General features: G+C 41.6%; 1 protein-coding gene across 2 annotated transcripts in view; it reads right to left on the bottom strand.

The window, feature by feature from the left end:
* Positions 1-13,294, bottom strand: part of PIK3CB (phosphatidylinositol-4,5-bisphosphate 3-kinase catalytic subunit beta) — a 179,840-nt gene extending 166,546 nt beyond the window's left edge. Inside the window, exon 1 of one of the 2 annotated variants that reach the window (XM_061420465.1) lies at positions 13,196-13,294. The gene's annotated coding sequence lies outside the window, so the exon portion shown is untranslated. Of the gene's footprint in view, positions 1-12,968; positions 13,133-13,195 lie in introns of those variants that run through there. The other variant, XM_061420458.1, reaches the window with a different exon arrangement.
* Between the last annotated feature and the right edge of the window lie 679 nt (positions 13,295-13,973).

The following is a 13,973-nucleotide window of genomic DNA, read 5'->3' as shown; positions in this document are numbered from 1 at the left end:
TAAAATTCAGATTTCAATTGAAGCAACTAGGGAAGACCACCAGGCCATTCAGGTATGACCTAAATCAAATTCCTTATGATTAGACAAGGGAGGTGAAGAAGAGATTCAAGAGATTATATCTTGTAGACAGAGTACTCGAAGAACTATGGATAGAGGTTCATAACACTGTACAAGAAGCAATGACCAAAACCATCCAAAACAAAAAGAAACACAAGAAGGCACAGTGGTTTTAAGAGGAGACTTCACAAATAGCTGAGGAAAGAAGAGAAGCAAAAGGCAAAGGAGAAAGGGAAAGATACACCCAACTGTATGCAGAGTTCCAAAGAGTAACAAGGAGAAATAAGAAGCCCTTCTTAAATGAACTATGCAAAGAAATAGAGGAAAACAATAAAATGGGAATGACTAGGGATCTCGTCAAGAAAACTGGAGATGTCAAGAGAACATTTCATAATAGCATTGAACACAAAAATGGACAGAAATGGTAAGGACCTAACAGAAGTAGAAGAGATTTAGAGAAGGTAGCAAGAGTACAGAGAAGAACTATACGAGAAAAGTCTTAATGATCTGAATCATCCACAATGCTGCGGTCATTCACCAAGAGCCAGACGTCCTGCAGTGTGAAGTCAAATGGGCCTCAGGAAGCATTAGTATGAATGAAGTTAGTAGAGATGATGGAATTCCAGGTGAGCTATTTCAAATCGGAAAAAACGATGCTTTCAAGTGCTGCACTCTATATGTCATCAAATTTGGAAAGCTCAGCAGTGGCCACAGGACTGGAAAAGGTCAGTTTTCATTCCAATTCCAAAGAAGGACAATGCCACAGAATGTTCCAACTACCGGACAATTGTGCTCATCTCACAGGCTAGCAAAATAATGCTCAAAATCCTTCAAACTAGGCTTCAACAGTACGTGAACCAAGAACTTACAGGTGTACAAGCTGGGTATAGAAACGGCTGAGGAACCAGAGATCAAATTGCCAACATTTGTTGGGTCATAGAGAAAACAACAGAGAAGGCAATGGCACCCTGCTCCAGTACTCTTGCCTGGAAAATCTCATGGACGGAGCAGCCTGGTGGGCTGCAGTCCATGAGTTCGCTAAGAGTCGGACACGAGTGACCGACTTCACTTTCACTTTTCACTTTCATGCATTGGAGAAGGAAATGGCAACCCACTCCAGTATTCTCGCCTGGAGAATCCCAGGGACAGGGAGCCTGGTGGGCTGCCGTCTATGGGGTCGCACAGAGTTGGACACGACTGAAGTGACTTAGCAGCAGCAGCAGCGGCAGAGCTTGTCTATAGGAAGAAGCATATTCAGTAAGATCTCAACTCTTCAGTAGTAAAGAAAATAATCACACAGATTTCCCTGGTGGCACAGTGGATGACAGTTTGTCTGCTAATGAAGGGGACACGGGTTTGATCCCGGGTCCCGGAGGATTCTGCATGCCACATGGCAACTAAGTCCATGCATGGAAACTACTGAAGCCACTGAGCCCTAGAGCCTGTGTTCAGCAACAAAAAAAGGCAGCACAATGAGAAGCCTGTGTCCACAGCTAGAGTAGCCCTGCTCACTGCAACTAGAGAAAGACCATGCAGCAACTCAGCGTAGCCAAAAAGAAGTAAAGAAATAAAAAGAAAATCACCCACAAATCTCCCATTTGCAGATCGGATATGCTGTCATAATGGCTTGTAATGGAATCACAACCAGAACCTTGGCTGAAGCAAGTTACCTGGACTCCAGGGTTAGACAGAAAATCCATTCTGTTCTATGCATCTCCTTCCATGTGTCCAGGTACTGCTAATGGCAAATGTAATGTTAATGCTTACATTCCTTTCTCATGTGAATATGAAGAGGAAAAAAAAGGCCAAATAGTACTAATTCTTCTCAAACCATTTTTTTTTAATGTTAAGGGATTAAAAATTGTCTACTGGTTCATTTATTTTAAAATAAATTTATGTCTACCTTCCTCTATTCCCATTAATTTAGGATCAAGCTTATTAATATGTTTTAATGAACCACCGAAACAAATAACCTAAAAAGAAGAGAGGGAAAAAAATACTTTATATCTTTTTTTTAAAATGTAGATCATTTTTAAACTCTTTACTGAATTTGTTATAATATTATTTTCATTTTATGTTTTGGTTTTTGACCATGAGGTATGTGGGATCCTAGTTCCTGGATCAGGGATCAAACCCACACCCTCTGCATTGGAAGGCGAAGTCCCAACCACTGGACCCCCAGGGAAGTCCCTGTATTTTCTTATTTTAAAACTCTGTAAAGATTATCTACACAAGAAGACTAGGACCTCTAACTACATGAGGTTATACATTAAGTATGTTCATTACCTACATATGTATGACAAACCACAAAACCACACTCCAATTGTAAAGCCAAGGGAAAAGGAAAGCTTATCTTACATTCAAAACAAAAGTATACCATATCACATAACTAATTTATTGTTTAACTCTTATCCATAAAAAAGGACTATACACATAAAAACTTGTTTAAGAGTAGTGAGTGAAGAACTCTGGGTGGCCAGTGGATAAGGCTCCATGCTTCCAATGCAGGGGGCACAGGTTCAATCCCTGGTCTGAGGAACTAAGATCCTACACGCCATTCAGAGCAGACAAAGGAGGAAAAAAAAGAGTACTGAATGAAAGAAAGTTAGTGGCTAAAACTAAAAAACTGATTCCTGTTTCCAAATACACAGGTACTGTCAGATCAAAGTGGTGATTATCATGCTAAAAAACAATATTTCAAACTTTTAGTCTCTTTCAACCTTCCGCTGAAAAAAACAAAAAATAAAAAAATTATTAAGGTGATCAGTTATAAGCATAAATTCTATCCCAGTTTTCACTGCAGCACTGTTTACAATAGCTAAGATATGGACACAACCTAAGTGTCCATCAACAGATGAATGGATAAAGAAGAATGGTATACATACAATGGATGACTGCTCTGCCGTTAAAAACAAGAATGAAGTTTTGCCATTTGTAACAACATGGATGGATTCAGGGGGTATTGTGCTAAGTGAAATAAGTCAGACAGAGAAAGAAAAATACTGTATGATAATACTTACACGTGGAATATAAAAATTAAACTAATGAATATAAAAAAGAAAAAAGACTGACAGATACAGAGAACAAACTAGTGGTTACCAGTAGGGAGTGGGAAATGGGGAGAAGCAAGGTGGGGAGGGGATTAAGAGGTACAAACTACTACACATAAGATAAATAATCTAGAAGGGTATATTGTACAAGACGGAATATTTTGTAATAACTATAAATGCCATATAATCTTCAAAAAATTTTCATCACTATGTTGTATACCTGAAACTTATATAACATTATAAATCAACTATTCCTCAATAAAAAAATAAACTTTAAAATAAACAAGAACATAAATTCCAGAGTCATACAGATTCAGATTTGAAACCTGAGTTTCCCACTTAAAATCTGTGTGCCACCTGGCATGTTAATTTCCCAAAGCTTCAGTTTCCTCATCTCTTAAATAAGAATATTATTGGTACCTTCTCTACAAGTTTGTTATGAAGATAAACTGAATAATACACAAAAAGCACTTAGCATAATCTGACACACAGGTGCACATTTTACAACGTTAACTATGGTTATAGTTTAATTCTATATAGTAAATCAGTTTCTCTAATATACTACATTGACAGCCACAGTTTTGAATGGCAAAAGAACATAAAAGAAAACAAGTAAAAATAGACAGACTACATGGATTTACAGAAATCACTGACTAAAAAGTAACTGCCTATACCTCAATGAGAAGATAGTGACCTCTTCACAAATTAAAGATAAAATAATTGATGCTGGTTGGTATGGTATATACAGTTCTCGTAACACACACACACACACACACACAGAAATATTCCTTTCTTGTAGGTAGAATGAGAATCTAAACTCAGAAGCCTCTCAGTTAGTTAGGGGATATTTTAATAATATAATTTAATAATGGAATGGTAGGTGAAGTACATCATTTTCAGACAACTAATGATTTCCAATGAAAATGTGAAATTTCCACTGCTATCAAGAGAACAAAAATTAAAGAATTATAATTGATCACAACGTTGTCCAAAACCAACTACCTTCTTCTGTGGATGTTTCCCTAGGCTCATAGAGCAAAAAACAAGCACATTAAGAGAACTCCAGTTGGTATTCCCCCCGGACATGCCTCCAGTGATTAACTACAATGAATCTCAATTGCAGGAATGATATCCACATAGCTAATGAATATGGAACTGTAAAGAAGGCTGAGCACAGAAGAACTGATGCTTTCAAACTGTGGTGCTGGAGAAGACTCTTGAGAATCCCCTACATAGCAAGGAGATCAAACCAGTCAATCCTAAAGGAAATCAACCCTGAATATTCATTAGAAGGACTGACGCTAAAGCTCTAATACTTTGGCCACCTGATGCAAAGAGCTGACTCACTGGAAAAGACGGATACTGGGAAAGACTGAGGGCAAGAGAAGGCATAGCATCACCGACTCAAGGGGCATGAGTTTAAGCAAACTCTGAGAGACAGTAAAGGACAGGGAAGCCTGATGTGCTGCAGTTCATGGGGTCACAAAGAGTCGGACACGACTTAGAGACTGAACAACAACTTTTGAAAATATATTACAAGTACAGAAATAAGTTTTAAATAAATTTTTGTTCAGTTAACATAAAGGCAGAAATTTGTAATGATTTATAAAGCCAGAGGAAAACACCCATTTTAACAGCATAATATCTAAATACAAGACCCACACTAAATCAGTACCTCAAGAATCAGTTCAGTTCAGACCAGTCGCTCAGCTGTGTCCGACTCTTTGCGACTCCATGAATTGCAGCACACCAGGCTTCCCTGTCCATCACCAACTCCTAGAGCTTACTCAAACTCATGTCCATCTAGTTGACGCCATCCAACTATCTCAACCTCTATCGTCCCCTTCTCCTCCTGCCTTCAATCTTTTCCAGCATCAGGGATAAGCACTTTTAAATAACTGTATTTCAACTATTTAATAGAAATTAACTACTGTGTAACTACATGTAAGTAACATGTCAGAGGCAGTAGGATAGCTGCCTGGCGACAAACACTTATATTTCAAATAGCAAATCTTCAGTTTAGTTCCTATGAAAATGGTTAGCAGTTTAAGCGATTAAATAAACATTAAGGAGAACTTCAAATTGCAGTAAATTTATAATTCTGACAATCTCCAGTACTCATTTAAATCACAAAAGCTCAATCATTTAAGCTAGTAAAGTACAAATGTCTCAAAATGGAGTTTGGCCTCTTATTGACAATCACCTCAAATTTCTTCCAGTGGCTCAGCAGGTGAGGAATTCATGGAATTCTGGTCTTCAAGGTCTAGTAAGCACTGTGGTTAAACCATCCAGTCAACACGGAGTCATGTGGGGCAAAGCCTATAGATTATCCAACTCCTTTGTCCCCTCCCATATCTTCTTTACTTTGTAACTACCATTACTTCTAAATGGTACAAGAAGATAAACATGAAATTGGTAAATATTATAAATTAGTTATTAGAAATGCAAGGAAAAACTATGGTCAGGAATGTGGTTAAACTGCAGTTTAAATAAAGCTTCTGGATTATCCATGGATTTCTTTTAATCCACATAATCCTCCTCCTGAAGGCATGGATAATCAGGATCGCATTTCCACTGAAGGCAAATGAGCATTTGTCTGGTGGTCTCCCAAGCAGCCAGAGCAGCAGAAGACAAGCTACAGGGTCCAGGATGTGCCAGTCCTCCTGGGTTTGCAGCAGGGCCTTGTGAACTGCTGGCCTGGGCTTTAACAATACCACAACACAGGGGACTGCCAGATTAACATCCTTTGTTTTGGCAATAGATACTCCCAATTAAAGAGGCAACTGCTAATAACCTCAGGTGACCTACTTTAAATACTTAAGAAAATGAGGAACTATACATTCTTGATGAAGAAGTCCGGGAAAGATCTACAGGCAGGACTTAGGGGAAGGATTTGTAAATTTTTTTGAGGAAATGAGGGAATTTCTAGATTACTGACTATTTTAGGCTGGAAACAAGAAAGCTACCTTTGCAAAACACTAAAGCTATAAAGATAGCACACTTTTCCCTCCAATCCTAGAAAAGTGGAATACCTAAAATAACTAAATGCAGAATAAAATAGATAAGCTAGCAAAAAGTGACAATGTTAGAGAAAAGGGAGAAAAGCTGAGACTTCATAACATAACCCTTCGCAAAATTAATCTCTAGTTTACCCTAGCCTACCCTGCAATTGCAGTAAGTGGGAATTCTGGATTTATCGAAGGCAGATGAAAAGATATGTGATGTCATCCATTATGATATTATCACAGACTTAGCTGCCAAATTTCTTTGTTAGATGTTCCCTATTGTAACTTGACATTAGGGGATTTGCCTCATTTGACAGGTTCCAGAAGTTTTACAATAATTTTTTTAAAATTTAAAGCCTTTTGGGAAAGGAGTACATCAAGGCTGTATGTTGCCACTCTGCTTCTTTAATTTATATGCAGAGTACACCGTGCGAAATGACAGGCTGGGTGAAGCACAAGCTGGAATCAAGATTGCCAGAAGTATAGACAACCTTGGATAGAAGAGAAGACAAACTAAACAGCCTCTTGATGAAGGTGAAAGAGAGTGAAAAAACTGGCTTAAAACATTCAAAAAACTAAGATCATGGTATCCGGTCCCACAGCTTCATGACAAATAGATGTGAAAAAGTGGCAACAGCGACACATTTTATTTTCGTGGGCTCCAAAATCACTGCAGAAATGAAAAGATGCTTGCTCCTTGGAAGAAAAGCTCTGACCAACCTAGACAGCATATTAAAAAGTGGAGACATCACTTTACCAACAAAAGTCCGTATAGTCAAAGCTACAGTTTTTTCAGTAGTCACGTAGGGATGTGAGAGTTGGACCATAAAGAAAGCTGAGAGCCGAAGAATTGATGCTTACAAACTGTAGTGCTGGAGAAGCCTCTTGAGAGTCCCTTTGGACTACAAGGTGTTCAAACCAGTCAATCCTAAAGGAAATCAGTCCTGAATATTCATTGGAAGGACTGATGTTAGAGCTGAAGCTCCAATACTTTGGCCATCTGATGCAAAGAGCCAGCTAATTGGAGAAGACCCTGATGCTAAGAAAGATTGAGGGCAAGAAGAGAAGGGGATGACAGAGGATGAGATGGTTGGCTGGCATCACAGACTTAATGGACATGAGTTTGAGCAAACTCAGCGACACAGTGAAAGTCAAGGAAGCCTGGCGTGCTACAGTTCATGAAGTCGCAAAGAGTCACACATGACTTACAGACTGAACAACAATAGAACATTCCTCCATCTACAAAGTTTAGTACTTTTTTCTAAAAGAATACCAACAATTACATTGATCAATTATCCACTTATTCCAAGTTTTTTTTTTTTGCTTGAGAAATATTTCTTGCTATGAGGAATATTCTGTTTAGAAAAAAAGAACAGTAAGTCCAAGTGTTAAAAAGGAAAACAGTGGGCTTCCCTGGTGGTTCAAAGGTAAAGAATCTACCTGCTGATGCAGGAGAGACTGATTCGATCCCTAATTGAGGGAGATCTCATATGCCATGGTGCAGCTGAGCCCATGTGCCACAACTGTTAAGCCTGTGCTCTAGAGCCCAGGAGCCGAGACCACTGAGCCCACATGCTGCAACTACATGCCCTCAAGCCTGTGCTCCACAACAAGACAATCACAGCAATGAGAAGCCCACAACTAGAAAGCAGCCCTCCCTTGCAACTAGAGAAAAGCCTGTGCAGCAATGAAGACCCAGCACAGCCAAAAAATAATTTTTTTTTAATGAAGGGGAGTTGACTGCACAGGGGTAACATGAGAGAATTCTTTGGGGTGTTGAAATTATTCTGTACACTGTTACAGAAATCTAGGCAGAAAAAGATTTTAAAAAAAGAAGATTGAAAAAAAGTAAAGAAAGTAAAAACAATCTAGGTATGTGTTAAAACTTTTTTAAAGTTCAATGTCACTCTCCTTTTAAAAATGTCCTCTTACTTTTAAAAAATCTAGTAACTCAGAAAAAGAAAGGTCTAAATTAGACATATGCAATCTGCAGTATCAGAGCAACTGGTAGGTAACACACTATACACACCCGACCATACATCTAATTCCTTTCATTTTTCCTCTCTCAACTAGAAGCTTGTGACTCAGGATTATTTAACCTGGGGATGATAACAGAAAGGTTACCATGATACATGAGAGAACAACTTTAAAAGGAAGTACAGGCACTTCCCTGTTGGTCCAGTGGCTAACATTCCGTGCTCCCAACGCAGGGGGCCCGGGTTCAATCCCTGGTCAGGGAATTAGATCCCACATGCCTCAACTAAGTTTGCATGCTTCAGTTAAAGGTCCCACATGTCACAACTAAGAACCAGCACAGCCAAATAAAAATATAATTAATTTTTTTTTAAAAGGAAAAAAAAATAAAAAAAGGAAGTACACCAGTTTAGAGTCACTCCAAAAGGTAAAGCTGGACCAAGTGGCTGGAAAATCAAGAGAGTCAGACCTTGATTATGAGAAGTAGAAAGACCTCTTCAAGAAAGAATTAGTATCCTCTCACAAAAAGTGTCCCAGACTACCAAAGATACATAGACATTCCTTAGAAGAATAGCCCATACAAATCAGGGAATGCAGAGAAGGCAGAGGGAAAAATAATCCAAAGTGTCAAAGTTTGGAGATGTAGGTGAGAAGGTAAAAGAAGTAAGAAGAGAATTTGTCCCACCCAAGCCTGAAAATCTATAATGCTCTCCTCTATCTTCCTTTTCTTTTTCTCTTCTACTAAACGTTCAGTATTATTCCTCTTGTCTAGGATTTCCTTATCCAACGTATCTTTTTCCTATTATCTACTCTGACAATGGAATTCTACACTTTGATTTTTCCATACCCTTCCTTCTTCACAAACCTGCTAGACAGTTTTAAGGGCTTCAGTCTCAGGCAGGGGGAAAATCCTGAATTATTAATATTTGCCTCTTTCTACAACATGACAAAGCTTGCAAGTGAGCAGTTAACAGAAGACAAATGATAGAGATTTATCTCCAAGATATGCTAGGATACAACTGAATCAAATGGTTCAGAGGAAACACATAAATGCACATAGGCAGGGCAGGGGGAGTCTCACATTCAAAAAATATATATATATAATGCAACTGAAACAAAAATGCCTGTTCTCTAAAAATTTCAACTGCTACCCTATACAATTTGGTATGCAATACTGGATTAAAGTACCACATTCTACAGAACCAGTTCCCTCCAGTCAGGACCAAAATTTAATGCTTCTAAAGAACAAAACAAGGCTGAAAAGCTTGCTTGGTTTCTTATTCACAAAAATACTAATGATCCAGTATACAATGGACAAAATCCACATTTGTTCTTGCTGTCAATGGCTTAACGTCTAAATGCTTAGTCTTTTCAGGAGGTGCAGTATCTTAATGAAGACTGAGAGAGGAAGGATACCTAATAGAATAATTCCAGGCCCTGTGATTACTTCCTCATTTGCACAAACCTGGGACAAAAAAAAAAAAAAAAAGATCATGTGTTCAATACATGTTATACTTGGAATTAGAAGATTTTATAATGTATTTCATTCATGCATTCATCCATTCAATAATAGTTAAATTTTCCAGATACTGTTCTGCTCACTGAGAAAACCTCAGGGAAGAAAAAGTTCCTTCCATCAGAGAGCGTATAATATGTTGGAGAGAAAAGGCCACAAACCAAATGAACAAAGAAATAAACAAGATAATTAGTTGATAACGCAGGAAAAGAGTTTGGGTTTACTTTTTAGTGTAGTAAGTCACTGGAGCAGGAAAGTAAGTAAAGTTCACTCTGACTGCTGTCTGCAAATGGACTGTAGGAGAACAAGGTCAGGGGCAAGGAGACCCGTTAGGAAGCTACTAACCAGGAAGAACTGGAGTGGTGGCAATAAAAACAAACATGGACTTCCCTGGTGGCCCAGTGGATGACAGTCTGCCTGCCAATACAGAGGACATGGGTTCGATTTCTGGTCTGGGAGGATTCCACATGCCATGGAGCAACTGGGTCTGAGCTACAACTACTGAGCCCAAGCTCTGGAGTCTGTGTGCAGCAACTACTTAAGCCCATGTACCTAGAGCCCATGCTCCACAACGAGAGAAGCCACCGTAATAAGGCCAAGCACCACAACAAAGACAAGCCCCTGCTCACCACAACTAGAGCAAGCCCAAGCAAAGCAATGAAGATCCAGTGCAGCCAAAAATAAATTAATAAAAATAAATTAAATAGAGTTGGCTTCATTTTTTAAAAATAAATAAAAATAAAATAAATGTATCTTGGAGGCAAAATCAACAGGGTCTGCTCTGGGTGGTGGAGGAGCAGTAAGGCAAAGTGATGAATTAAGGATGATCACAATTCAATTTAAAAAAAAATTTTTTTTTTTTTTTTTTTTTAATTTAAAAACACAAAAAAGGATGATCACCAGGGTGGTCCAGTGGTTAAGAATCCGCTTTCCAATTCAGGGGATGCAGGTTCAATCCCTGGTCAGGGAACAAAGATTCCACATGTTTCAGGGCAACTAAATCAGCATGCGGCAACTAGAGAGCTGCAATTAGAGAAGGCTTTGAGCCACAACAAAGACTCAGGGCAGCCAAAATTTAAGAAAGAAAAGAAAGAATGACCACCAGATTTTTCACTTAAGTAGAAGGAAGAGGGGGCAGATGGGTGCTCTTATGAAATCCAGACTGCTGGAGAAGGAATAGATTGAAGAATGAAAATCAAGAGCTCCACTTTGAACACAAATGGAGTGAAGATATATAGGCAGGTAGAAGAAATCTGAAGGTCAGGGCTGGAGATAAAAATCTGAAGAGTCCACAGCACAGTGGTAGTATTTAAACCACCAGACAGGATGAGATCACGCAGAAAGAATACAGGTGGAAAAAAAGGAGAGAGACGGGCTTGGATGCCCTGAGGCATTAGGATGTTCAGAATTCAGTAAGAAAAGAAAAAGTCAACAGAAGAGATAAAGAGAAAGAAAACCATAAAAATGTAGTGTCCTGGAAGGACACTTTATATAATAATTCTCTAATGAACCACAACCTCCCAACTCCTGGCCACAGAGACTCTCAAATTCTGTAAACAAAAACTGAGGCCCAAGAAGACAGGTGGCTTCCCAAAGTCCCAGCTATGTAGAACCCAAAACCAGTCTTCCCTGGTGGCTCAGTGGTAAAGAATTCTCCTGTCAACCTCTGCCAATGCAGGAGACGCCGGTTCAATCCCTGGGTTGGGAAGATACCCCGGAGAAAGAAATGGCAACCTACTCTAGTATTTTTACCCGGAAAATCCCAGGGATAGAGGAGTCTGGCGGGCTACAGTCCAAGGGGTCACAAAAAGTCAACTTAGCGACTAAACAATAATCAGCTCTAAGAACCAAGATGTGACTTTCGACCTTTTCGCAGTGACTAGTAGCGCTTTTACTGTTCCTTTCACCAGTGAAATAGGGAAGGTCTTAATTTAGGAAGAACAACAATTAGATTACAAGGAAGTACATAATTTAGATTACAAGGTTAATTTTAATTTTTTCTATATATTTTGTTTACAGTCACAAAGCAAGTTGGATTAAAAACCTTTCCGGACAGTCTCTAAGAAAAGTAGGAAATACAGACAAGAGGGGCAAAATGGAAATAAATCAAAACCCAACTCAATTTTCCCCACCTCTAAAAAACTCTCTGAAGGCAGAAGACCCTCAGGATGGGAATCAGAGATTGTACAACAAAGTTTTCGGTTTCAACCGTTTTTGCTTTGGTGAAAACAATTTCAGTTCTAAAGTTTAAGATTTTAACTTTGCTCCACACTTGCCTTCTGAAACTAAGTTAAGATCTTTATTCTGACCACCCTCTCCGATTCTACATTATCATGACTTAAGCAGTTCTGCTTTTACCATAAAAATCTTAACAGTGTAACCTAAAAATCCCCAAATGATTAATGAACTGCTGAGAATTCTGACTCGTTGGCGATGATTTTATTAGGACTCATATTTTCAAACATCCATTCAGGGCTTCAAAATAAGTACTCATCTAATTTAATTATGATGACTTCACCAGACAGTAACACTGCCCACAATGATGTTTACAAAACCACTTGTCACTCCCTTCGTGCATGTAGCAATGCAGAAAAAGGAGTCTGTTTCCATATTCTTCTGTTTATACTCTGTAACAAGTGACAGAGTTTAAGTGGCACTTAAGATTTTAAACAGCAAAGCACTTCAAGTTTAATGCGTCCCACCGTCTTGCATCCGAAGAGAATGGTAAATTCGTTCAGTTTTATTTCAGCAGCAATTCCCATTCAGTACCCGAGACAGGTATTCCAAGAAAGCCTTCGCAAAAAAATAAAAGAGAGCGACTCCACGATCTTGGATGCTGTTAAGATAACAGGCTCTAATATTAAGCAACTTCAGTAGAGGTTACTGCAACATCAAAGCACTTCGGAAATAAGCGTGCCCCCCAAAAGTACACCAGCAACCAGGTATCAGGGACAGTTAACAAGGTAAGATGCTTCAGCAGAGTTACTCCTGATAGCCACCTGATCCAGCACTCGCTGTTCGGTCACGCACATCACCCTGTGCTAGCTTCACAACAACCCGGGTGAAGTACGTGTAATTGTTCCACTAACAAATCCGGATACTCAGATTCAAGGCCCCAGGACTGGTCACCAGAGGCTCTGGGATCTGAAAACACGACCCTATCCCAACAGTCCAGGATCCCCGGCCCTAAAATACACTGCGCAAAAAGGTATCTGAGAGTCGGCAGCTCGCTGGTGTCCGCTGAGACTCAGGAAAAGAGGACGCCGCCTCTCCGCAGACGCCCCTCATCAAAGCGACTCAAACCGCCGGCAGACCAGGGCGCCCGGCCCCATCCCTGCCGCCCGGAGGCCGGGGAGCGCCGCTCACCTTGGAGAGCCCGGGAGGCCGCAGGCGAGCCAGGCGCCCCCACGGGCCGGCGGGCGGGTGTCCTCGGCGCCAGCAGGAAGCGTGGCGCGGGCACCCCAGTCGCCGGCGCTGCAGGCTGTGGCGGGTAAGAGCGCGCCCGCGGCCCGCGCCGGGGCACCTCAGAGGCCCGCCGCGACCGCGCCGCGCCTCAGCCGTGCCGCATCCGGGTCCCGCGCCGCTGCACTCACCTGCTCAGCGCTCCGCCGCCGCCGCCGCCGCCGCGGCCGCCCGCTCTCAGCTCCTGGTGCGCGTTCAGCAGACCAGGCCGCCGCAACCTTCCAGCTACGGCGCCCCCATTCCCTTCTCTCTCAATCGCCGACCGCCTGCCCCGCGCGGCGCTACACCAGCCCACCGCCCACTGCCATGGTAAGCTCCGCCGCCGCCGTACCGACCGACGGAGCACGCGCGCGCCGCCGCCGTGCCCGCGCGCGCGCGCGCTCGCCTTCCCGCCCCACCTCCCAGCAGCCCACGCCCCGCCCCGTGCGCCGCTCCGGCCAATCCCCGATCTGCGGGCCGGGCCGGGCCGCGCCGGTCCCAGCTGGGAGGAGAGTTAGGCGGAACCCTCGCCTCTTTCTCCACGGCTGCCTGCCCTGTGGCGGTGGTGCTCTGAGGCAGTTCTCTTTGCGGCTCTGGGAGGACTTGGGATCGGGAATTCCCAGCCAGCTACTTTCAGGAGAGACCCAGCACCTGCCTCGACCTTCGAAGCCACCTCCGAGAGATTCCTCTGTTCCTACGTTTACTTGCCGGCTTTCTCTTGTCAATCGCTGGCCTCAGTTCTGCGACTTTGAACCGATTGCTAGGTTCCTGGGTACGCACTTTGCTTTTCCCTCTCCGGCTCTGTCACTCCTGTTCTATGGGTGGGGATGTTAGTTAGGTCGGCCTCCCAGCCGCTGACCCTTCAATCCCTGCATTGGCCATCAAAGCAAAAGTTCAGCCTTTCAAGCCCAAGATTCTTTTTCTGTGTGC

The sequence above is a fragment of the Bos javanicus genome, chromosome 1, assembly GCF_032452875.1.
Source record: "Bos javanicus breed banteng chromosome 1, ARS-OSU_banteng_1.0, whole genome shotgun sequence".
Classification (NCBI taxonomy): Eukaryota; Metazoa; Chordata; class Mammalia; order Artiodactyla; family Bovidae; genus Bos; species Bos javanicus.
The sequence above is the reverse complement of the archived record's forward strand: the minus strand, read 5'-3'. Positions and strand labels throughout refer to the sequence as shown.